The 26,111-nt window shown below is 43.3% G+C and overlaps 1 protein-coding gene and 1 pseudogene across 1 annotated transcript in view; one reads left to right on the top strand and one right to left on the bottom strand.

Annotated features, from left to right (window-relative positions):
* Positions 1-26,111, top strand: part of Rala (RAS like proto-oncogene A) — a 56,650-nt gene that overhangs the window by 13,479 nt on the left and 17,060 nt on the right. The gene's annotated exons all lie outside the window — the stretch shown is intronic.
* LOC122120864 lies at positions 15,710-16,217 on the bottom strand (annotated as a pseudogene).

Here is a 26,111-nt window from a genome sequence, read left to right as displayed (position 1 = left end):
CTCTGGCTTCAAAGTCATGTTCCGGCCTGGTAATGTGGCTTAGTGGTAGAGTGCTTGCCTAGCATGCATGAAGCCCTGGGTTCGATTCTTCTGTACCACATAAACAGAAAAGGCCAGAGGTACTGCTGTGGCTCAAGTGGTAGAGTGCTAGCCTTAAGCAAAAGAAGCTTAGGGACAGTGCCCAGGCCCTGAGTTCGAGCCCTAGGACTGGGGGGGAGGGGTCATGTTCCTCCTTTCTCATCATCCCAAGTGCTGAGATGACAGGTATGCACCAAACATCTGCTCCTGTTACCTTTTTTTTTTTTTTTTTCACTTAAATGCTGGTCCTGGGGCTTGATCTCAGGGCCTGGGTACTGTTCTTGAGCATTTTATGCTCAAAGCTAATGCTCTACCACTGGAGCAACAGCTCTACTTTTGGCCTTTTGGAGATAAGAGTTTTACGGGCTTCCCCCCTTCTCCCCCCCCCCCCCCCCCCCCCCCCCCCACGCCGCTCAGGACTGCTGCCATACCTCCACTTGGGCTTCTTGATGGTTAATTGGAGAGCTTGATGGTTAATTAGAGCTGGGCACTGGTAGCTCATGCCTGTAATCCTAGATGCTCAGGAGGCTGAGATCTGAGGATCACAGTTCAAAGCCAGCCCAGGCAAGGAAGTCTGTGACACTCTAATCTCCAATCAACCACCAGAAAAACAGAATTGATGCTGTGGCTCAAAGTGATAGAGTGCTAGCCTTGAGCAAAAATGCTCAGGGACAGTGTCCAGGCCCTGAATTCAAGCCCCATGACTGACAAAAAAGAAGTCTCATACACTTTTCGGCCTGGGCTGGCTTTGAATCATCATCCTCAAATCTCAGCCTTCTGAATAGCTAGGATTATAGATGTGAGCAACCAGCAACCCACTTAGGATGTGCTAGTTTTTGTACATCCATTAGTTGATGACATTTGGGGGCTATCAATGGACAGGTTTGTGTAGACATATATTTTCATTTCTTTCAGGTGTATACCTAGGTATCCAATTACAAGGTCATATGCTATTTCCCTCTTTTGTTTGTTTGGTGTTGCTGTTGTTGCTGTTTTCTTGTCTGTAGAGCCAGCATAGGACTTCCTGCATGCCAAGCACGTGCTCTAACACTGAGCTGCCTTCCCAATCCTATGTTGGACATGTTTGAGAATTGCTAAACTGTTTTCTCTTTTTTCTTCTTTTTTTTTTTGTCGTGTGGCTTGAACTCTGGGCCTGGGTGCTGTACCTCAGCTCTTCAACTCAAGGCTAGCAATCCACCAATTTGAGCCACAGTGCCACTTCCAGTTTTCTGGTGGCTTACTGGAGATAAGAGTCTCACAGACTTTTCTGCCCAGGCTGGCTTTGGACCATGATCCTCAGATCTCAGCCTCCTTAGTAGCTAAGATGCCAGGCGTGAGCCACCAGTACCCTGATTGCCAAACTTTTTGTTTTTTAATATATTTTTATTGTAAAGATACTGTACAAAGGGGTTACAGTTACATGAGTAAGGTAATGAGTACACTTCCTATCGAGCATTGTTACTCCCTCCTTTGTTTTTCCCCTACCATCCCTTCCCTCCCCACCTCCCCAACCCCCCCAAAAGCTGTAAAGTTTGTTTTAAACATAGTGTCTTGTACATCTCATTGTTACAATAGGTCAACTTGTACCCTTATTTCAGCATTTTGTTATTTCTCTTCCCCTCCCCAAATTAGAAAAATATATATACAAGATGCAGGGCACTGGAATCAAATACAGTGAAAATGGTTTATACCATGGGGGAAGAACATACAAAAGAAACAAAAAAAATCACACAGTACATTATAAGTACATTAAAAACAACAGCAACAAAGATGTGTGTCCCTGTCTTGGGGTTCGTTTTTCGCTTAGCATCATCTTATATGGTCATATGTACATAGCTTTTGACCTTTTCTGCTTGTCCTAGACTAGTTATTGCAAATAAGGGAAACCATAGGACCCTATGTTTCTTTGGGCCTGGTTTACTTCACTTACTATGATTTTTTCCAACTCTTTCCATTTCCTAACAAATGGGGCAGTGTTATTCTTTCTGATGGAGGCATAGAATTCCACTGTGTGTGTGTGTGTGTGTGTGTGTGTGTGTGTGTGTGTGTGTGTGTGTGTGTGTGTGTGTGTGTGTGTGTGTGTGTGTGTGTGTGTGTGTGTGTGTGTGTGTGTGTGTGTGTGTGTGTGTGGTGAATAATGCTGTGATAGTTGTTCTGGTAATTTAGTATGGCTTTGTGGCAAACTGTTTTCTAAGCCTGTCCTGTGTATGCCATAATCTATCCCTTAGCATATCATGTTGTCTTCTTTCATATCTTAGTGTGAGGTCCAGTGCTGGATTCTTTGTTCCAAAAACTGTAAGTGTGGTTCTGTTTGAAGATCTAGGTGAACTGTCCATTTTGCTTACTAACACATTCTCGTTAGTGAACTGTTAGCATAGTATTGAGTACAAAATTGAGGCACCTTGATTACAAGCAGAGTAACCAAAAAATACTAAATGTGTTCTGTAGGCCAAGATACACAGGAAAGCAAGCCTAGGCTACATAAGTAGCGTTGTGGCACAAGTGGTAGAGCTCTAGCCTTGAGCTGAAAAGCTAAGGAACAGCGCCCAGGCCCAGAGTACAAGACCCATGACTGACCAAAAAAAAAAATGAAGTTTTCAACATCAATTTATAACTATGTTGTTTTGACTTAGATAGTATTCCAAAAAGTGTGTAAATGAGAACATTTCAGAAAGCTTTTACTTGTTCAGTCTCTACACACTTGGTACCTTGAGGTCTCATTTGCTCCTGTTCTGTTAACAGTCATAGACCTGTGCTGACTGCATTTGGACATCACCTGTGTGCCCTTTATCACCTGCACAAACAACTGCATAGTTGCTCTCTTCCATGTTTACTGACAGTGTCACAAGGCAGAGCTGTCCTTGCTCTGAAGTCCACTCTGTGTTCCCACTCTCAGTCCTCCTATCTCAGCCTCCTCTGGCAGTGATTAACAGGCATGAACCCTGGTGTTTTTAATAGCTATTGTCTCCTCCTCTGTAGTCCATGATCTCCATTGTGTCTTCAGTTTCTTTTGTCTTTTAACATTTTTTATATTAGACAGTTGTACAAAGGGGGTTTCATTGTGACATTTCTGTATGCATACAATATACCCCATCAGTCAGTCTCCCTTATTCCCTCTCCCCTTTTAAAATTAATCACTACTTATTGTTCTGTTTTCATATATGCATATAAAGTATTACAACCATATTGGGAGGGTCATATTTGCCCTTTCCACTACCACTGATGCATGTCCTCCACTTTACTTTCCTATCATTCATCTCCCCAAACAGTTTTATACTTGTCTCTTTTTCCTTTTAATTAATTTTTGGTTTTAATTATTTTGAAGTTAGGGATTGAACCATCTACAAAATGGGATCTGGGCAATCTACCGCTGAGCTGTATCCCATTTCATGATAAGCACTGAGTCCTGTTGACAGTCACCAAAACCTGATTTTAAAACATTTTAACCCATGGGTTTCACACCTTGATAGTATTTCCTTGGTACAGACCTATTTCTACTTACCCTTCCACCATTAGAAAGCCATAAGTTCAAATTCTGCCTCAGGAGATTTGCCATTTCTGTACGTGCCTCTGACCCATGGCTAATTTTTGGGTTTTGGTGGGGTTTTTTTTTGGTCGATTGTGGGACTTGAACTCGGGGTCTGGGCACTGTCCTTGAGTTCTTCAGCTCAAGGCTAGCACTCTACCACTTGAGCCACAACAGCATTTCCAGTTTTCTGATGGTTTATTGGAGATGAGAGTCTCTTGGACTTTCCTGCCGGGGCTGTCTTTGAACTGTGATCCTCAGATCTCAGCCTCCTGAGTAGTTAGGATTACAAGCCTGAGCCACCTGCACTCGGCCCATGGATGTTGTATGTCATTTTTTTTCTCTGATTTTTTTTTTTTTTTTTGATGTTGTTGTTGTTCACAGTACCAGGAATTGAATCCAGGACCTTCTACTCTACCTCTTGAGCCACACCCCAGGCCATTTTATTTTGTTTTGAGCTAGGATCTCCTTAACTTTGTTTGAGTTGGCCTGGAACTCAGGGTCCTGCTACTCTCGCCTCCTGAATACCCGCCATTGTGTAGCTGGGGGAGAGGGAATAGAGTTCTTTCATTCCTGCAGATTGCCAAAATTGTGTGATTGAGAGAGAGACTGTATAGGGTACATGGTTAATTGGAGATAAAAGTCTCATGGACTTTCCTTCCCCAGGCTGGCTTTGAACCTCAAATCTCAGCCTCCTGAGTAGCTAGGATTACAGATGTGAGCCATTAGTACCTGGCTCTGAAATTTATTTTTTAGTAACTAGTTTGCTTCCCCTCCCTGCCACTTGCTTTTGGATTCTTAAGCTATTTTGTGTCCATATGTTGCATGACTCATCTTGTGAAGTGATCTGTTTTAAAAGTACGATACCTCCCAGTTTCTTTTCCTTTGGGTGTGTGGAGTGTATAGTGACGTGCTGATACTGTAAAATGAGTTGTGATTTTCCTTCTCAAGAAAGGAAATAATGTTTTCACCTGAAGTGCTTCTGTAACCCCTCAGTAGGTCTGTAGAACTAGTGTGTGTTCATATGGCTGAACAGATAGCATCGGACATTATATAGTGCCCTTCAGGATTTGTTTTCACCCTGAAAATTAAATGTAAAAATGAACATTTCTGGTTTCGGATTGTCTGTGCAAAGTGTATATTGTCTGTCAGTTGAAAATGACCTTAAAAGGTCATCTAGTGTATTTTTTCACCTGTGGGAGAGACTAAAGGTCACTTCTCCCCATCTTTGTTTTTAATTGGGATAGGTGCTCTAAGAAAACATAGATTAACGAATTTATCAGAGTCAGCAGCATACTTGCAGGAGAAACCCCAATGAAAGGTGAGTAAGAGCAGTGCTTGGAGCTCTGGCTTAGGTGGCATCTTCAATGTAGTACAGCTTATTTGTGGGGAAGTCACAGACAGGCTTTTAGGGCCTGGGACTGGAGAGAATGGGGTAAGATTTGACCACAAACTGTGGAAGTGGCCACCTCCATCTCCAGTCAGGGCAACAAAGGGGAGACTAGAGAAAGCTCTTCCGTGGTTTGCTATCACTCGAAATTTTATGCCAGTCTTATTTTGATGTGATATATTCTAGATTTTTCACATTCTTTCAAAAAGTCCCCTCATGTGAAAGCTGATGCGTTTTTGGTTTAAGGATCTCTCCTCATTTTGAACAGAAGCATATTATTGCTAATTTTTTTTGTGTTCCTTGCTTTGTTATCTGGAGTAGCACTAGATATACAAACATTTTGGAGCACTTAAACAGTACTTTTGATGACAGAATTGAGTAGTCACTTTCCATATACACCTTTATTCAAATAATGGGAGCTGGCAGCCATAAATTCTCCAACTAGTTTCACAAGTGGTCTGCCAGTCAGGCCTTGCTGATATCGTTACTGTACTTACTTTCTAACTTACATCCTGATCAGCAAGCTTCTAAAAATAGTAGAGGCTGGCAGTGTTGCTCAAGTGGTAGAGCAGTTGCCTACCAAGCACGGGGCCCTGAATTCACACCTCAATGCTGCCAGAAAAGAAAAGTAAAAAGTAATATAGTCACGCTCACTTATGTGAAGCTCAATCTCTATGGCTTAAATAAGAAACATTTGAGGAAGGAGGAAGTTAAGAAATCTGTAGATCTCTGTGGTGGGTCTTAACCTAGGCAACTTAAGATTTGTTGTCTCCTTTTAGTCATCTAACCACAACCCTGTGAACTAGATGGTAAGGAAACAGGACAATGTCATTAAGAATTTAGGAGTGGGTCTAGGGAGGTGGCTCAATGGTAGAGTGCTTGCCTCACATGCATGAGGCCCTGGGTTCGATTCCTCAGTACTGTATAAGCAGAAAAACCTGGAAGTGGCACTGTGGCTCAAGTGATAGAGCAGTAGCCTTAAGCTGAAGAGCTGAGGGACAGTGCCCAAGCCCAAAGTTCAAGCCCAGTGACACACACACACACACACACACACACACACACACACGAATTGAGTAAAGTAAGAAAAAGAAGGAGGGAGGGAAGAAAGGAGGAAAGGAAAGGGAAGGGGGTCCCTTCTGGGCATCCTAAGTAGATAGCCCAGATGCTTGTGCCACAGACTACTGACTTCCAGCCTAGGAGTGATATTCCCAGTGATTTTTAGGGGAGAAAGCACACAGGCAGTGCCTATGAGAAAGGTAAAGGCAGAAAGAATTCAGTTCTACATTCTAGAACTGTCAAACCCAAGAAAAACTACCTTGAGTTTATAATAGCCTGTAAAAATAGGATTAACTGATCATAATTACTTTTGATTACCTGGATTTATTTATTTGTTTGTTTGTTTTTATTGCCAGTCCTGGGGTTTGAAATCAGAGCCTGGGCACTGTCCCTAAGCTGCTTTTGCTCAAGGCTAGCACTCTACCACTTGAGCCACAGCACTAATTCTGGTTTTTCTGTGTATGTGGGTACTGAGGAATCGAACCCAGGGCTTTATGCATGCTAGGCAAGCACTCTAACACTAAGCCACACTCTCAGCTCTATTTATTAATTTTAATTTAATTTATTTTGCAGGTCATGGGGCTTGAACTCAGGGCCTGGGCACTGTTCCTGAGCCTCTGTGCTCAAGACTAGCTTCCAGCTTTTTCTGGATAGTTTATTGGAGATAAGAGTCCCACCGAGTCAGGTACCACTGTTGGTTCACGCCTGTGATCCTAGCTACTCAGGAGGCTGAGATCTGAGGTTCACAGTTCAAAGCTAGTCCAGACAGAAACACTAGCCTTTAGCTGAAGAGCTGAGGGACAGCACCCAGGTCCAGAGTTTAAGTTCCATGACTAACCAAAAAAAAAAAAAGGTCTCACTGACTTTTCTGTGAACCGTGATTCTCAGATCTCAGCCTCGCCTCCTGAGTAGCTAGAATTACAGGTATGAGCCACTGGTGCCCTGGTACTTTTTTCTTTTTTCTTTTTGGGTCCGGTCGTGAGGCTTGAACTCTGGGCCTGGGCGCTGTCCCTCAGCTCTTCAGCTCAAGGCTAGTGCTCTACCACTTGAGCCACAGCGCCACTTCCGGCTTTTTTCTTTTTGCTTATGTGGTGCTGAGGAATCGAACCCAGGGCCTCATGCATGCAAGGCAAGCGCTCTACCACTGAGCCACCTTCCCAGCCCCTGCCCTGGTACTTTTTAAAGAATTAATTAAGTTAAATTGAGGACTTGGTGAGGCAGATGAAATTCTGAACTTAAAATCTGTGCCTTAGCACAGGCTGGGAAGGTGGCTTCACAACCAGACACCCCCCCCAAAAAAAAAAATCTGTGCTAAGGAAGTAGAATTGTGGCTCAAATGGTTGAGCACAGAAGCTCAGAAACTGGTTTTAAAAAAAAAAAGCCCAATGACATCCTTTTGTACAATTAATATGCATTAATCAAAAGAAAATAATCAAACCAGAATAATGCTGCTGGTGGCTAAATTGTTTCTCATTGATTATAGTCTTACTGGAAAATTATCATGCTTATTGGCATTTTAGGATGTGTTTGTTAAGATAATTGGTAAACAATTCATTACTTATCAGTGATCATTTCTTAGAAGCATGGCTGAATTATTCAGGTTTTCCCATCTTCCCTGTATGAAGGCTCCTCTAGGTTGATGTCCCCTGTGTCACAGCACAGGCTGATCCTTCTTCCTGCTACTAGTTGTTTTAAGATGGTGCTTTTGATCAGTTGTAACGATTAGAACTAGAATTCTAACATTGACAAAAAATAACATAGCCAGTAAACTTCTGAAAGTCACGGTTGTCTTTACATGTCCCTTAATATTTTCTTCATGTTGTAACTCTAGAGTGTTAATAATGGTTAAAAATAATATATAGGCTGGGCAATAGTGGCTCACGCCTGTAATCCTAGCTTCTCAGGAGGCTGACATTTGAGGATTGCGGCTGAAAGCAAGTTTGGGCAGGAAAGTCCGTGAGACTCTCATCACCAGTAAACCACCAGAAAACTGGAAGTGGTGCTGTGGCTCGAGTGGTAGAGCACTAGCCTTGAGCTGAAGATCTGAGAGACAGTGCCCAGGCCTGGAGTTTGAGCCTCAAAATCACCACCACTAATAACAACAAATAATAATATATTGTCCAGGTGCTGGTGGCTCACACCTTTTAGCTAGCTAGGAAGCTGAGATCTGGGGATTGCAGTTTGAAGTCAGCCCAGGTATGAGTCCATGAGACAAGTCTTATCTCCAATTAACCAACAGAAAGGTCTGCAAGTAAAGCTGTGGCTCAAGTAGTAGAGTACTAGCCTTGGGCAAAAAAAAACAAAAAACATCCACAGGTACAGCACCTGAATCCTTAATTCAACCTCAGGACTGGCACGCAGACAACTAGACAGAAAAGACATCTGAACATAGTGTTGGAGAAATACCATTGTCATTGGAAATTCACTTCAAGACACTTCTGTCTATCTATGCTAGTCCTCACAGGGCCTGCCAGCCTTCCTAGGCACCATTGTTTAGCTGCCTACAAACCCACTGTGCTGGTTGTCATTTACCCAGAGTGTCCCCAAATTGTCCCCAAATATTTCATTACTAGATAGATATCGAAAAATGTGTCAGAATCAAAGTGAGAAGGGAAATGAGCAGTTAGATACACAGCATGTAATATAATTTTCAGAAATTGTGATTTTTTTTTTTTTGCCAGTCTTGGGGCTTGAACTTGGGCCTGGGCACTGTCCCTAAGCTTCTTTTGCTCAAGGCTAGCACTCTACCACTTGAGCCACAGTGCCACTTCTGGCTTTTCTGTGTATGTGAGTGCTGAGGAATCGAACCCAGGGCTTCATGCATGCTAGGCAAGGCACTCCACTACTAAGCCACATTCCCAGCACAGGAATTAGGATTTTTTTTGGGGGGGTGGGTCCGGTCATGGGGCTTGAACTCTGGGCCTGGGCGCTGTTTCTCAGCTCTTCAGCTCAAGGCTAGCGCTCTACCACATGAGCCACAGCGCCACTTCCGGCTTTTTTCTTTTTTGCTTATGTGGTGAGTAATCGAATCCAGAGCCTCAGGCGTGCAAGGCAAGCACTCTACCACTGAGCCACCTTCCCAGCCCCAGGAATTGGGATTTTTAACCTGTAATATTAGCTAGTCCTGGAATGTTAAATAAGCTATGTCAAACTAGTTTCACTTTTTCCTATGGTAGAGTATGCTTACATGGGAATGCAGGCAGTTCCACCAAGGACTTTGTCATCCCATTAGCTTTTCAGTTCTTTTTTACCATGTCAAAGTAAAGCCCTAGCCTGCTGCCATCCACTTGTTTACCCCAGGCACTGTTCATTATCATCACATCCAGTTGACTGAAATGGAACTAACAATTCAGTGTTCAGATTACCTCAGTTTTCCCATTTCTAAATGTTCTTTGGGCTTATGAAAATGACAACTATATATAGGCTTAAGAAATTATTCTACTGGAATTAAATAAATATAGGCCTCATCTGTTCAACGCTTGCAGTTTCTCAATTTGAAATCTTGTAAAATAGCATGTAAGAGCCTTAATCTTTTATTTTTCTTCCTTTCAAACCTTTAGAGTTGAGGCTCACTGATTTGGGATTCGTTATGTGAAAAAGGAGCCACTTTTTTGGGAGCTAGAATGTTTTGTTGATAAAGATCATCTACTGAAAAGAGTCTCTGTCTTCAGACAGCGTCTGTCACTATGCAGCCAGTACCATGTTTTGAGGTGTTGTTTTTTTTTTTTTTTTTGCCGGTCCTGAGGCCTGAATTCAGTGCCTGGGCACTGTCCCTGAACTTCTTTTGCTCAAGGCTATCACTTGAGCCACAGTGCCCCTTCCAGCTTTTTCTGTTTATGTGGTACTGAAGAATTGAACCCAGGGCTTCATGCAGGATACCACTAAGCCGCTTCAAGCACTCTATCACTAAGCCACATTTCCAGCCCCAGTACTATGTTTTTGAACATCTGGCATAACATGAAATTTACAGGTCACATGTGCCCAGTCCTGTGGAAAGCTAAACATAGGCAGGACTAGTTAAACTCAGCCCTCTAGTATGACAGGTTAGTGAACTGGAAATGACTGGTGTGAGTCTACTTACTAAGGAAAATAAATACATTCAGCCTATCCCCTGCATCTCCTAGACCATACCATAACAACTCTGTAGAAGTTTTTCCAAGTGACTTAACTCTTCTGTACCTCTTAGGAAGGACTTAGATTATTTTGCGTTTCCTTCTGTGGCTCTTCAGTTTCATTATATTTACTTTTTAAAACTTTTACCTACAGTAAAACTTGTAGGTAAAAATGAAAACAATTTAGCCTCATACGTGGTATACACCCAGCACTTAGGAGGCAGAGGCAAGAAGGATCAAGAGTTGGAAGTCAGCCTGGACTCTATAGTGGGACCCTGTTGCAATTGGTTCATGCTTCAAAGCCAGCTTAGGAGGAAAATCCATGAGACTCTTATCTCCAATTAACTATCAGTGAGCGGAAATGGAGCTCTGGCTCAAAAGGTAGAGCACTAAAGCTTGAGCACAAAAGCTCAGGGACAGCACCCTAGCCCTGAGTTCAAGACCCAGGACCAGCACCAAAAATAAAATAAATAAAAATTTAAAAAATGCATCTGTATTGAACAAGTACAGACTTCTTGTCATTAATCCCTAAACAATAAAAAAATAGCAACTATTTACACCGCATTTACATTGTGTTAATGTATTATAAGTAGTCTAGAAATAATCTAAAGCATGCCAAGAGGATGTACTTAAATTATATAAGGGACCTGAACATCCTTAGATTTTGATAGCCAATTTTTGCAGATACTAGGACACAACTGTAATACTACATGTTAGATTTCTTTATTCCCTGGCTACTTTTTTTCTAGATGGACTGTATGAAATTGCTATTTTTGTATGTAAAAACAAAACCCTTCCCATTGATGATTTCATATAGTTGAACTTTATTTATATACAGTGATGATATTTTGTATTTTATTCTGGTGCTAGGGGTACCCCAGGATCTTGTACCAAACTAAGCACATGCTTATTGAGTTCCACCCTTAGCCCTCAGGGATGGTTCTGAACTAAAGATGTGACTTGACATAATTAAGGCAGCTTTTTACAAGAGAACATGCCATCCTATCCCAGACTGAACTCAGCCAGTGAATGCAGATCTTCATAGTGAGTGCATTTGGACAACGGCTCCTCAGATGATAAAAAGAACTGTGAGAGAAGCTTTCCTTGAAGCTATTTCTTTTTTTGTGGGGGGGAGGGGTTCGGTCGTGGGGCCTGAACTCAGGGCCTGGGCGCTGTCCCTCAGCTCTTCAGCTCAAGGCTAGCACTCTACCACTTGAGCCACAGCGCAACTTCTGGCTTTTTTTTCTTTTTGCTTATGTGGTGCTGAGGAATCGAACCCAGGGCCTCATGCATGCAAGGCAAGTGCTCTACCACTGAGCCACCTTTCTAGCCCTGAAGTTATTTCTTTTAATTCTTGCTTCTTTCTCTTTCTTTCTTTCTTTTTTTCTTTTCTTTTGTGCCAGTCCTAAGGCTTGAACTGAAGGCCTAGATCCTGTCCTGTCCCTGAGCTCAAGGTTAGTGTTCTACCACTTGAACCAAAGCTCCATTTCCAGCTCTTTTTGGGTAGTTTATTGGAGAATAGATTCTCTTGGAGGCCAGGTACTATGGACTCACACCTATAATCCTACCTCTCAGGAGGCTGAGATCTGAAGGTCCAGGTTTGAAGCCAGCCTGGGCAGGAAAGTTTGTGAGACTCTTACCTCATTAACTACCAGAAAACTGAAGCTGTGGCTCAAAGTGGTAGAGCACTTCAGGGACAGTGCCCATGCCCCTGAGTTCAAGCTCCACAGCTTACTAAAAATAAATAAATAAGAGTTTCACCAGCTTTCCTGCCTTGATTGGCTTCAAACCCAGATCCTCACATCTCTGCCTATGGAGCAGCTAGTGTTACAGGCTTAAGCCACTGGTGCCTGGCACATTCTTTCTTTCTTTTTTTTTTTGTCGGTCGTGGGGCTTGAACTCTGGGCCTGGGCGCTGTCCCTCAGCTCTTCAGCTCAATGCGAGCGCTCTACCACTTGAGCTACAGCGCCACTTCCGGTTTTCTGGTGGTTTATTGGAGATAGGAGTCTCACGGTCTCTCCTGCCCGGGCTGGCTTTGAACCGCGATCCTCAGATCTCAGCCTCCTGAGTAGCTAGGATTACAGGCGTGAGCCACCAGCGCCTGGCGGCACATTATTTCTTTTCGCAGACAAGTGTTTTTTTGTATAGGCAGCTGTCCACTGGCAAACTGAAAAATTTTAAGCTGCTATCCTTTTAATCTTTAACATGATCAGATCACTAGTTTGTTTATTACTATTCTGTCTTACCAAGAAAGCTCTTGGTTCTATAAGATGTTTTCACGGAAATTCTGAGTCTCTTTGTTTGCCTGGTTTGTTACCTCACATTATTCTTTTGTACTACTTAAGTTTAGAATTTTGCACATTCCCAATATACTTTACCTTTTAAAAAAAAAAGGAATTAACAGTTTTAGCAATCTGCAGTTTGTGAAACTTAGTGACTCACCTTGGAGCTTACTATACATAGGAGAAAATGGAGGAAGTTTCTCTGAACAGCAGTTCTCTCTGTTCATTCACGGTCATTTGTGAAATATGTTCTTATTAGCCAGTGTTTTAGAATCTAGAAGAATGGGCTATAAAGAAGCCTAAATTACTAGCAGATTTTCTTTTTGTTCATTGACCACTTCAGAAAAGAGTGTTAAACATCCTCCTGCCCTTCTTCCCCACCAAAAAAGAGCTTTGGGAACTTGGTTCTACCTCACTATCATGTTTTGTGTAGTTTGTATTTCTTAAAATTGAGATGTGTTTACCTAGCTGACAAGTAGCTTTTTTAAATATCAAGTTTAATGTAGCTCCTGCTCAAATAGGCTCTCTCAGATTTGTGAAGCATTTCATTAGAAATGCATACATTCCTCTACTTACAAAATGTAGCCAGTAACTTTTAACTTGTAAAGGAGCATTAAATTTTGTCTAATGGCTTTTCTTTTTTCTTACATTGATTATATGGATTTTCATATTGGGCTTATTTGTATGTTGGTTTTTTTTTTTTTTTTTTTGGTCTGGTCGTGGGGCCTGAACTCTGGGCTTGGGCGCTGTCCCTCAGCTCTTCAGCTCAAGGCTAGTGTTTTACCACTTGAGCCACAGCGCCACTTCTGTTTTTTTTCTTTTTTGCTTATGTGGTGCTGAGGAATCGAACCCACAGCCTCATGCATGCAAGGCAAGCACTCTACCACTGAGCCACCCACCTTCCCAGCCCTGTATGTTGGTATTTTTATACTATTCTTAATACTAAGCATTTCTGGAATAAAATAGATAAAATTCAAGTGTTGTGTGTTTTATAAAATTTCTGTATTCACAAATGAGATAATCTTTTTTTTTGTATGATGGTTGCTATTTTTGTACCACTGATTTTATAAAATGACTAAGATAACTTTTTTGTGCTACCCATGAGAATTAGTGTGTGCATATGTGTGTGTGCACAAGTGTGCACTTGCACCAGTCCTAGAGTTTGAATTGGGGGACTGGGTGCTGTCCCTGAACTTTGCTCTACCTCTTGAGCCATAACTTCACTTCTGGCTTTTTTTGGTGTTTATTGGAGAAAAGATTCACAGACTTTCCTTTCTAGGCTGGCTTCAAACTTGGATCCTCAGATCTAAGCCTCCTGAGTAGCTAGGATTACAGGTATGAGCCAGAGGTGCTGGGTTGAGAATTATCTTCTTATGTTTAAAAGAAATTGCTTCACATGACCATTTAAATAACAATTTTTTTTTTTTTGTCGGCCGTGGGGCTTGAACTCTGGGCCTGGGCACTGTCCCTCAGCTCTTCAGCTCAAGGCGAGCGCTCTACCACTTGAGCCACAGCGCCACTTCCGGTTTTCTGGTGGTTTATTGGAGATAGGAGTCTCACGGTCTCTCCTGCCCGGGCTGGCTTTGAACAGTGATCCTCAGATCTCAGCCTCCTGAGTAGCTAGGATTACAGGCGTGAGCCACCAGCGCCTGGCTTAATTTTTTTTTTTTTTTTTTTTGATCAGTTGTAGAGCTTGAACTCTGGGTCTGGGTGCTGTGTGTCCCTGAGCTCTTCAGCTCAAGGTGAGCACTTTACCACGTGAGCCACAGCGCCACTTCAGGTTTTCTAGTGGTTAATTGGAGATAAGAGTCTCATAGACTTTTCCTGCCCTTGGCTGGCTTTGAACCATGATCCTTAGATCTCAGCCTTCTGAGTAGCTAGGATTACATGTATGAGCCATCGGTGCCCGGCGACAATAAAAAATTTTTTTAAAGAAATTGCTTCTAGGGGCTGGGAATGTGGCTCAGTGGTAGAGCGCTTGCCTTACATGCATGAAGCCCTGGGTTCGATTCCTCAGCACCACATAAGCAAAAAGAAAAAAGCCAGAAGTGGCGCTATGGCTCAAGTGGTAGAGCGCTAGCCTTGAGCTGAAGAGCTGAGGGATAGCGCCCAGGCCCAGAGTTCAGGCCCCACGACCGGACCCAAAAAAAAAAAAAAAAAGAAATTGCTTCTAAAACCTTTGGAGCCCCAAACTTATGGAAAATCAAGTTTAAATGGTAAACACTTAGAATCTGGGTTTTAATCCTAATCCTGGCTTCACATGAGTAATGTGACCTTGGATACATTACAAAAATTTATTGTTAGTATAAAGGTATTGTACAGAGGGATTACCATTTCATAAGTCAAGTAATGAGTACATTTCTTTTTGGGCTATGTCAGTCCCCCCACCCCTTTTTTTTGGGGGGGGGTCAGTCGTGGGGCTTGCACTCTGGGCCTGGGCGCTGTCCCTCAGCTCTTCAGCTCAAGGCCAACACTCTACCACTTGAGCCACAGCACCACTTCCAGCTTTTCTGCTTATGTGGTGCTGAGGAATCGAACCCAGAGCCTCATGGATATGAGGCAAGCGCTCTACCACTGAGCCACCTTCCCAGTCCCTATATTTAGATTTTTATTTTATTTTTTTTTTGGGTCCGGTCGTGGGGCCTGAACTCTGGGCCTGGGTGCTGTCCCTCAGCTCTTCAGCTCAAGGCTAGCGCTCTACCACTTGAGCTACAGTGCCACTTTTGGCTTTTTTCTTTTTGCTTATGTGGTGCTGAGGAATTGAACCCAGGGCCTCATGCATGCAAGGCAAGCGCTCTTCCACTGAACCACCTTCCCAGCCCCATATGTTTAGATTTTTGAAGAACTTCCATTCTGCTGTCCAGAGTGGTTGTTACTAGTTTACATTCCCACCAACAGTGCAATAGGGTTCCTTTTTCCCCACATCCCTGCCAACATTTGTTGTTCAAATTCATGATGTTGGCCAATCTAATTGGGATAAGATGGAATCTCAGAGTTGTTTTGATTTTAATTTCCTTTGTGGCTAGGGAAGTTGAGCATTTCCTCATGTGTTTCTTACCATTCTTACCTCTTCTGAGAAATCTCTCCTTAGCTTCTTTGCCCATTTGGTGATTGGTTTATTAGTTTGGGGTGGGGTTAATTTCTTGAGGTCCTTGAATATTTCGGATATTAGGCCTTTGTCAGATGTATTGCTGGTAAAGATCTTCCACTCTGTTGGCTGTCTTTCTACTTTAGTAACAGTGTTCTTTACTGTGCTGACTTTGTTTAACAGTTCTCCTGATCTAAAAAAAAAAAATTGTATCAAAAGAAAACATACATATAGGTACCACCCCCACAAACTCAGATAATCTACAGAAAAAGAAATGGCTGAGTTCCCTTTAACTGAGAAAATTATCTTCGTTTCTGGAAGATGTTTCCATGTCCCATTCCACGTCCTCTTCCTCTTGCAGCCACTTGGGCCTTCAGGATAGCAGCTTTTCCATGGCCAGCCCCTGAGCCTTGGTTTTTTTTTTTTTTTCATGCTCTTTAACATTGGTGCATTTTTTTTAGCATATCAGGCAAAATCATAAAGTGGATCTTGCTACCACGGATGTACACCTGCTCCAGCTCTGCCCCTTGGCCATCTCTGTATGTGACTGTGATGTTGGACATCTGGCAGTTCATGTTGTCTTCTGCTTCAGTGAGCTTTTCTCGATATACCTCACTGGTGTTTGTCTCACATGTAATGAGCCCTCAGCTTCATGCAGGACTTTAATTGGCACACCAACAGACATCTTGGCAGAGAGTTCAGCTGAGGCCTCCATTCCTTCTCTTCAATTCTGGGGCAAATGTTTTGATGGCGAAAGCATGAAGCAAGTGAATGGCGGGCCCCATGCTCCCAGGATCTGTGCTGAATTTTTTTAGTTTGATGTAATCCCATTTGTCAACTCTCTTTCCTATCTGCTGTGCCCCTGAGACTCTAAGTTCTACTATTTCTCCTACTCTCTTTTGTAGTAATCTCAAGGTTTCAGGTTTGATGTTGAGGTCTTGGATCCACTTTGAGTTTATAATACTACATGTTGACACACAGGGGTTGCCTTTTAGTTTTCTGCGTATGAATGCTGGGATGCAGTTTTTAAAGCACTGTCTAGCATTTGTTTACCCTTATCTATGAAATGTGATGAAATTGTTTTGAATGCTTTGTGAGATGATCACAAATAATACACACTTGATACGTGGAAAATATTTCCTTGGAGGATATTATCCTGTCCAAGTATTGTGATTTTTGTTGTTGTTGTTGTTGGTTGTGGGGCCTGAGCTCTGGGCCTGGGCGCTGTCGCTCAGCTCTTCAGCTTAAGGCTAGCATTCTACCACTTGAACCACAGTGCCACTTCTGATTTTTTCTGCTTATGTGGTGCTGAGGAATTGAACCTAGGGCCTCATGCATGCAAGCAAGCACTCTACCACTGAGCCACCTTCCCAGCCCTGATTTTTTTGACTTCTTTTTTTTTTTCTATTTCTATAGTTTTCTTACCAGCCTCCTGAAGCAATGATTGTCTGGATATACAAGATTATCCTAGAAGAGGTTAAAAAATTTTAAATATTATACTGGATAGTGAGGCCTCAGAGATAACATTTCCCTATTCTTTTTTAGTCTCCATGTTCTATATGATCAGCACATATTGTGAAAAATAGACATGTGCTCACTCGCCTATAATCCTAGTTATTCAGAAGACTGAGATCTGAAAGATTTGGCTTAATACCAGACCATGCAGAACAGCTCAAGAGACTACATTTACAAAACAACAAGAAGTAGAGCTGGAGGTAGAGGTGTAACTGAAGTGGTAGAGTTCCAGCTTAGCATGTCTGGAGACCTGAGTTTGAACCCCTCAAAAAACAAAACAGGTTGAGCATTGGTGGCTCATGCCTGTAATCCTAGCTACTCAGGAAGCTGAGTTCTGAGGATCATGGTTCAAAGCCAGTTCAGGTAGAAAAGTCTGTGAGACTCTTATCTGCAATAAAGTCAACCCCCAAAAGAGCTAACAGTGGGACTTTGGCTTAAATTGTTGGGCACTAACATTGAGCAAAAAGCTCTGGGACAATGCCCAGGCCCAGAATTCAAGCCCCTGCACGTGCGCGTGCGCATGCACTCATGCATGCATGCATGCAGAATTGGCTACTTTACCATAATCCAAGAGTGGCCATTCAGCAAGTGATATTTAAAAGGACTTTAGTAAAGGTTAATCTTCACAAAGGGAATTTTGTGATTGTAGAGTTTAATTTCATGGTAAGTTTCAGGTCTGTAGAAATAATTTGGTTGTTCCTTTCCCTTTCCTAGTTCAAATAAATGTATATACAATACCCAGGGTACTAAAATCCAGTGCAGGGCTGGGAAGGTGGCTCAGTGGTAGAGCGCTTGCCTTGCATGCCTAAAGCCCTGGGTTCGATTCCTCAGCACCACATAAGCAGAAAAAAAAAGCCGGAAGTGGCGATGTGGCTCAAGTGGTAGAGCGCTAGCCTTAAGCTGAAGAGCTGAGGGACAGCGTGCAGGCCCAGAGTTCAGGCCCCACAACCGGAAAAAAAATAAAATCCAGTGCAGTGACAACAGAGGATAAACCATAGGGGGAAAAAACACAAAAGAAAAAAGAAATCACATAGTACATTGAGAACTACAACAAAGAAAAACCTCTTGTGTCCATGTCTTGGAGTTCATTTCGCTTAAGATCATCTTATGTGGTCATATGTACATAGCTGTTGAGCTATTCTGCTATTATCCTAGATGAACCTATACAACAGCATTAAGACACAATATGTTGGAAATGATCTGTACAACTTGGGAGGGGGGATTGGAGCAGGAGGAAAAAAGGGAGAAAAATGAGGGAAGATGTAACAAGAAAGACAAATGTACTCACTACCTTATGTAACTGTAACCCCTCTGTACATCACCTTGACAATAAATTTTTTTTTTTAACTTGGAAGGTAAATTTCTTTTTTTCTTTTTGATGGTCCTGGGGTTTGAACTCAGAGTCTGGGCACTGTCCCTAAGCCTCCTTGTGCTCAAGGATAACACTCTACCACTTGAGCCACAGTACCATTTCCAGATTTTCTTGGGTAGTTTATTGGAGATAAGAGTCTCACAGACTTTCCTGTCCTCGCTGGCTTTGAATCATGATCCTTAGATCTCAGCCTCCTGAGTAGCTAGGATTACAGGTGAGCCCACTGGCGCCCAGCTTTAGAAGGTAGTTTTTGAGGCCTTGATTGATTGCTAAATCTTGAGTAATTGTATCAATACTATGAAGAAAACAATTATTGGGGGGAAAATCATTTGACACTTCTTTGTTGTTGCTGGTAGTATTGGGACTTGAACTCAAGGCCTTATGCTTGATTAGCCAATTACCATTTGTTCCAACCCAGCCCTTTTTGCTTTAGTCATTTTTTTTGGGGGGGGGAGTCCGGTCGTGGGGCCTAAACTCTGGGACTGGGCGCTGTCCCTCAGCTCTTCAGCTCAAGGCTAGTGCTCTACCACTTGAGCCACAGCGCCACTTCCGGCTTTTTTCTTTTTGCTTATGTGGCGCTGAGGAATCGAACCCAGGGCCTCTGGCATGCAAGGCAAGCGCTCTACCACTGAGCCACCTTACCAGCCCTGCTTTAGTCATTTTTCAGATAGGGTCTTATGTGTTTTGCTTGGAAGCAGCCATGTTTCTACCTATACCTCCCTTATAGCTGGGATAACAGGTTTGTACCACCATGCCCCGCCTTACTGTCATTCCCCCCCTCCTTTGTCCTTTATTCTCTTTTTCTGCCAGATAATACTTTTAAACTTTTGTTGTTCATCGTGGGGCTTGCACTCAGATCCTGGGCACTGTCCCTGAGCTCTTTTGCCCAAGGCTAGCACTCTACCACTTGAGCCACAGCGCTACTTCCAGCTTTTTGTGGTTAATTAAACATGAGTGCTAACGGACTTTTTAGCCCAGGCTGGCTTTGAACCCCAATCTTCAGATCTCAGCCTCCTGAGTAGCTAGGATTACAGGCCACCAGTGCCTGACCACTCTTAAAATTTGTTTTTATGTATGACCCTTGGTCATTCAAATCAGGAAACAGATATCCTCTTTTTTTTTTCCTCCTGCTGTTGCTATTTGATACCACTAGGGCTTGAACTCAGCCTCACACTTGCTAGGCTTGTGCTCTACCACTTGAAACTTCCATCCCTATTTTTTCCAAGGGTTTTTGTTGTTTTTTGGGTTTTTGATGCTGGTCCTGGAGCTTGAACCCTTAGCCTGGAAACTGTCCCTGAGTTTGTTTGGGGCTCAAGGCTAGTGCTCTACCAACTTGAGCCACAGCTCCATGTCTGGAGTTTTGGTAGTTAATTGGAGATAAGGGTCTCATGGGCTTTCCACCCAGACTGGTTTTGAATTGTGATCCTTAGATCTCAGCCTCCTGAGTAGCTAGGATTACAGATGGTGCCATAGGCTCCTAGCTTATGAGCTACTTTTAAGATAGGTTGTCAAGAGCTTTTTTTTGGATCCTTCCACTCTTAGCCTCCTAAGTAGCCATGGCACCAGACTTAATTTATTCTTAAATTTGAGGTCTTTGGGTGTTCCAAATCCAGTCAGGTTTTAATTCAGGTTTGCCATGAGAGCCAATAGACTTGAGAAATACAGGCATCTGTCTCTCACCCCAACTCCCTATGAAATCACAGAATTTACAGGCAGAAATTTGTAAATTTCTAACAGCACGTAGGGTGGGAACAGATGGAATGACCATCAGCAGAGCAGCCTTTGCAGGTTCTAGAAGACAGAACGCAGATGGCTTGGCTGAGGAGACCCGGTAGGGAAAGCCCAGTCAGCAGAGCATGAGTGAAGGCTGCAGGAAGGAAGGCTGCTTCCTTCCTCCTGGAGTCCCAGGAGACTGACAGACTGAGTCTGTAGGTGCTGGAGCTGGAAAGGTGTTAGGATGTGATGTTCATTAGAGTGAGAGGTCGATGTGCCCACCTACAACCCACACAGATTGTAGAGTTGGTCCCTGGGCTGATTTTGGAACTATACTTCCAAAAAGAGTGTTCTTCTTTTTTTGGTCAGTCATGGGGCCTACCTAAACTCTGGGCCTGGGTGCTGTCCCTCAGCTCTTTAGCTCAAGGCTGGTGCTCTACCCACTTGACCTACAGTGCCACTTCCGGTTTTCTGGTGGTTTATTGGAGATAAGAGTCTCACAGACTTTCCTGCCAAGGCTGGCTTTGTACCGTGATCTTCAGATCTCAGCCTCCTGAGTAACTAGGATTACAGGCGTGAGCTACTAGTGCCCAGCTAAGAGTGTTCATTTTGAATTTTCTGTGTGGGAAGACTTAGAGTTTTAGTGAAAGAATTAGCAAACCCAAATTAACCCTCCCGTTTTTGCTATCTGGAGAAAGATCCTGCTTTTCGAGTCTCTTCATTGCTCATGGCCTAAAGTGAAGTGTGTCAAATACCACACTGATGTGTAGTCTTTTCTTTGTCCATTGTGGGAAGCAGAGCTACACAACAGGAAATCAGCTACAGTGAACTAGGAAAGCAAGAGGGAAAAAAAAGACTAGCTAATTGTGATGAGAAATTATATGAAATGTGATGCCCACGATACTGTTGCCAGGTGACTCCCCAGTTGTCCCCACACCATTTTCTGGGTTTTTCTCCATCTTCCCCTTGCTCATGTGAGAGCCTCCTAGTTATACACTGTGCTAATGTATCTATTTCAGTTTACTTAGTCCCCCTGCTCTGTTTAGACAAGCTTGTTCTGAATTCTCACTTTCCCACTAACTTATCTGTGTGAATATATTTCATAGGAAGAAATACAATGCAGTTAACTAAAGAAATTGCCAGTCTATCTACAGCTTTCTATAGCCTGGTTCTTTACTTGTCTTTGTCTCCCATGACCAAGGAGGAGCTTTATCCCAGCATCTTTTGTGCCATGTGTCCTAACTCCTTTGGTCTAGTAATAGATACCACTCCTAGAATTACCCTTTTGTGCGTGTGCATGCCAGTCCTGGGCTTGAACTCAGGGCCTGGGTGCTGTCTCTGAGATTTTTTTTGCTTAATACTAGCACTCTGCTACTTGAGCCACAGCTCCAGAAAAGGCTTTTTGGTGGTTCATTGGAAATAAGTCTCATGGACTTTCCTGTCCACACTAGCTTCAAACTTTGATCCTCAGATCTCAGCTCCTTGAGTAACTTGGATTACAAGTATGAGCCACTGGTGTCAGGCTGGAATTACCCTTTCTTCTGCATCATTAATTTTGTCCCTTTCTGGATGGTTACCACATGGATACCCTTAAAAATACTAAAATCAACCAAAGAATAAATCCTGTTTTGTCTAACACCCAGCTGTTACTTCATTTCTTGGTTTTCCAAGTGAAGGTTGATTTCTGTGCCTACCCCCCAGCCTCCCCTCCCCATTGGTGGAATGATGCTTCCCAAGGTCACAGCAGCATTCATGTTGCTAAGCCCAGTGGTCACTTCTGTGTTGAGGATTTGAGTTTACTGGCTTTGGGACTGCAGGCACTTTGTTTCCTCCTGAAGCAGCCTGTCTTGGTATGTCAGCACTCTTTCTCTGTTGCTTCTCAACTCTGCTTCCATCTTACCCGAGAAAGCCTGTATACTGTAAACTGACTTTCAGTGTTGGTCTTACCAGGTGCTGGTGGCTCGTGCCTATAATCCTTATAACTCAGGAGGCTGAGATCTGAGGATCACAGTTCAAAGCCAGCCCAAGCAGGAAAGTCTGTGCAACTCTTATCTCCAGTTAACTACCAGAAAACTGGAAGTGGTGCTGTGGCTGAAAGTGGTAGATCACTAGCCTTGAGAAAAAAAGAAAAAAAAAGCTCAGGGACAGTGCCTAGGCCCTGAGTTCAAGCCCCCCACTATCATCATCAACAACAACAACAAATGGTGGTCTCCATCTCTGTTGTCATTCCTGACCTCCAGACTAGCCATCTGCTTTCTTACTGAAGGAAAGTTTAATTAGGGTCTGCCCTAGGTAGCAGTATCAGCTCATGTCCAGATACTTAGGCCAAAAACACTGAAGTTGTTTACTCTTTCCCTTCCTCCAATTCCTCCAGTCAAGTAGCATCCTGTCCCTTGTTTCTCCAAAATATCCTAGACAGCTCTGTGGTTAGGGGACAAGCTACCTCATTGCGGTTCTGTCCTGCCTGAGGCAACTCATGTCTGTCCCAGATTCCTCATCTGTTAAGTGAAGTTAAGACAGTGGCTAACCTACGAATGTACTCATCTGGGTGAGCATACCTACAGAGCATACACAGCGCCTGGCGCCTGGAACTAATATACCATTTCTGTCGCTGCCTGCTGCTGAAGCCCAGACCCCTGTCCTGCCTGCACTCCTGTGGGAGCCTCCCGCGAAAGCCCTCACACTCTGTCATCTACTCACATGCCAGCCTAGGCAATCTTTCAGCAACACAAATAAAATTGAGGCACTCTCCTGCTTAGATAGAAACACGCAGTGGTGTTCCAATGCAATTGTAAAAAAATCCAGGCACCTCCCGTGGCCTTCAAGGTCTTTTGTGATTTAGCCTTTGCCCTGCCTTTTAGTCTAACTTTGTGTTACTTGCCCATCACTCACCAGGCATCATCCTCTCCAGCCTGCTTCTAGATCCTTCATGAGATGCAGGTCTCAGCTTCTCATCTTCAGATGGGGCATCCTTGACCATCTGGTTAAAGTAACCCACTTCCCTATTCATTATCCCATTAGCACCCCATTAGCACCTTGAACCTAGCATAAATCGGTTTAGCTAGGTAGATGGGGGTGGGGGGGTGTTGGTCAACTAGGGCACTGAAAGAACATCTAGGCCAGTTGTTAACTATTTGGATTTTTGGGCTTAGTTTGGTTTCTGCTTCATTGGTTTTGTTTTGTTTTTTTTTCTAGTCATGGGCCTAGAACTCTGGGCTTGGGTGTTGTTCCTGAGCTCTTCAGCTCAAGGCTAGCACTCTACCATTTGAGCCACAGCACCACATCTGGCTTTTTCTGTTTATGTGGTACTGAGGAATTGAACCCAGGGCTTCATGCGTGCTAGACAAGCACTCTACAACTAAGATACATTCCCAGCCCGCTTTGTTGGTTTTGTTGTTGTTTAATTTTTCTGGTCTTGGGGTTTGAATCCTGGGCCTGGACTCTGTCTCTGAGTTTTTGTGCTCAAGGCTAGCACTCTATAACTTGAGCCAAACTCTTCTTCCAGTGTTTTAGTGGTTAATTGGAGATAAGAGTCTCATGGACTTCTTTGCCTAGGCTGGTTCAAACAGAGATCTTTAAATCTCAACTTCCAGAGTTGCTAGGATTACAAGTATGAGCCACCAGCACCCAGCTGGTTTCATTTTGGAGTCAGGGTCTTACTGCTAGGCCCAGTCTCACTGATGGGGCTCAAGGTCATGGTCCTGCCTTTGCCTGCCAAGATTTGTCACCACACCTCCCTTTTCTCAGATATTTTGTCACAGTGATAGCAAGTTAATTCCCCAGGGATAAGAAGCTAAGCTGCAAAAGGGCCAAGTTTCTTTAATGGGAGGTGAATAGTATTTCCTTGGTGGGTGCTTCTTTTCCTGAATAGCCTCTTGGGAGTCTGCAGTGTGCCACTCAGAGATATGGGGGAATGTCTGTACTTGGAAAAAATGTCCTCGAGCTCACCTTTTTCTATTTCTTTTTGTGTACAGTAACTCCCCTGTACATCACCTATATAATAACAATTTTTTAATTTCCCAAAATATTCATAATTTAATCATTATGAGGCTCTCTTTTTAATCAGTCATGGGGCTGGAACTTGGGGCCTGGGTGCTGCCCCTGAGCTTTTTCACTCAAGGCTAGTGCTCTACCACTTTAAGACATAGCTCCACTTCTAGTTTTCTGGTGGTTAATTGGAGATAGAGTCTCATGGACTTTCCTACCTGGACCAGCTTTGAACTGTGATCCTCAGATTCAGCTTCCTGAGTAGCTAGGATTACAGGTGTAAGCCACTGCCACCCAGCTTTTTTTCTATTTCTGAGTCAGATTAAATAAAGAAGTGGTACTGTGGCTCAAGTGGTTGAGTGCTCACCTAGAGCTAAAGCTCTCAGGGACAGTGCCAGGCCAAGAGTTTAAGCCCCACAACTGGCAACAAAATAAGTAAATGTAAAAAAAAAAATTTTTTTTAAGGGAGCTGAGAAGGTGGCTCAGTGGTAGAGCGCTTGCCTTGCATGCATGAGGCCCTGGGTTCAATTCCTCAGCACCACATAATCAGAAAAAGCGAGAAATGGCTCTGTGGCTCAAATGGTAAAGTACTAATCTTGAGCTGAAGAGCTGAGGGACAGCACCTAGGCCCAGAGTTCAGGCCCCATGACCGACAAAAAAAAAAAAAAAATTAGTTCAGGAGGAAAGGTATTTTAACCATTTGGTGTCATTGCTTTAAACACATACAGATTTAAGAGTATTAGTTGGCAGTGGGTGCTGGTGTCTCATGCCTATAAATACTAGCTATGCAGAAGCCTGAGAGCTAGGGCAGAAAAGACTGAGACCCTATTTCCAGTTAACCAGGAAAAAGCCCAAAGTACAGGTATGGCTCAAGAGGCAAAGCATCAGCCTTAAGTGAAAAAGCCAAGCAAGAATGTAAGGCACTGAGTTTGAGCTCCACTGCGTGCACCCACACGTTGGCGCGCACCCACACACACACACACACACACACTCACAAAGTATTAATTGATATGGTAATAACACTCAACCTCATGTGGTCCTTACTGTTTTAAAAATAAAACAGTAGTTACGTAGCCGTGAAATAACTGTAGCTACCTGCAAGGAAATCTAACAGTGAGAAGTCATTTCTTGATTCATTAGGAATCCAGACTTCCAGTCAGTCATCTGAAATATCCTATAATTTATCACTTTCTGAGTGGTAATGAGCACTCAGAATCTCGTGCTTATGTTCTCAATATTCAGGTAAAGAGGGCATTGGCTCCCTTGAATTAAACTCAGCGTACTAGTTTGTGTTTGCATTTATTCATTCATTGGCAGTGCTAGATTGAGGGCCACATCTTTTTTTTTTTTTTCTTTCCAGGGCTGAGGACTGAACCCAGAGTCTTGCGCGCGCCAGGCGGGCGCTCTTCCGCTGGGCTAAACCCTCAGCCCCAGGGCCACATCTTGTAGACAGGCATTATACCACCTGCGCTGTACCTCCAGCCCTTGCCATATGTACCCTTTATACTTCAAGCTGCTTCTGCTAAAATGTTGACAATAATAAGATGAGAACAGAACAAACAATGCATGTTTACACTCTCACTTGGGCTAACTACAGAGTAAAAACCATCTGCCTAAAAATGTTCAGCCTGTTCATATTAGTTGATTTGTTTATTTGAATACTCTGTAGACGTGGGCATGATTTCTGGGTGAGGCCTGGGGCAACCAGGATGCAAGGGGTAGCACAGGACCCCCACTTGGGATAGAATCTCAAGTAGCAGTAACTCTTTGTGCCCAAGCTTAAATCTGACTGTAAGCCTTTGTTTACTGGGCAGTGCAGCCCATGTGTACTCTGGGGCTCATTTCACCAGCCATGTTGGTTACATAGAGCAGACTTGGCCCCTGCACTCAGATTTCTAGACTAGAGAAGGCCTACACTGAATATCCACACACTGGAGCAATTTCAAATTGTGGTAAGAGTTACAAAGAGAATGTGTCAGGTGCAATTTGAGG

This window comes from Dipodomys spectabilis, unplaced genomic scaffold (assembly GCF_019054845.1).
Source record: "Dipodomys spectabilis isolate Male_0828 unplaced genomic scaffold, ASM1905484v1 ptg000178l, whole genome shotgun sequence".
Classification (NCBI taxonomy): domain Eukaryota; kingdom Metazoa; phylum Chordata; class Mammalia; order Rodentia; family Heteromyidae; genus Dipodomys; species Dipodomys spectabilis.
Note: the sequence above shows the minus strand (reverse complement) of the source record. Positions and strands in the feature narration are given on the sequence as shown.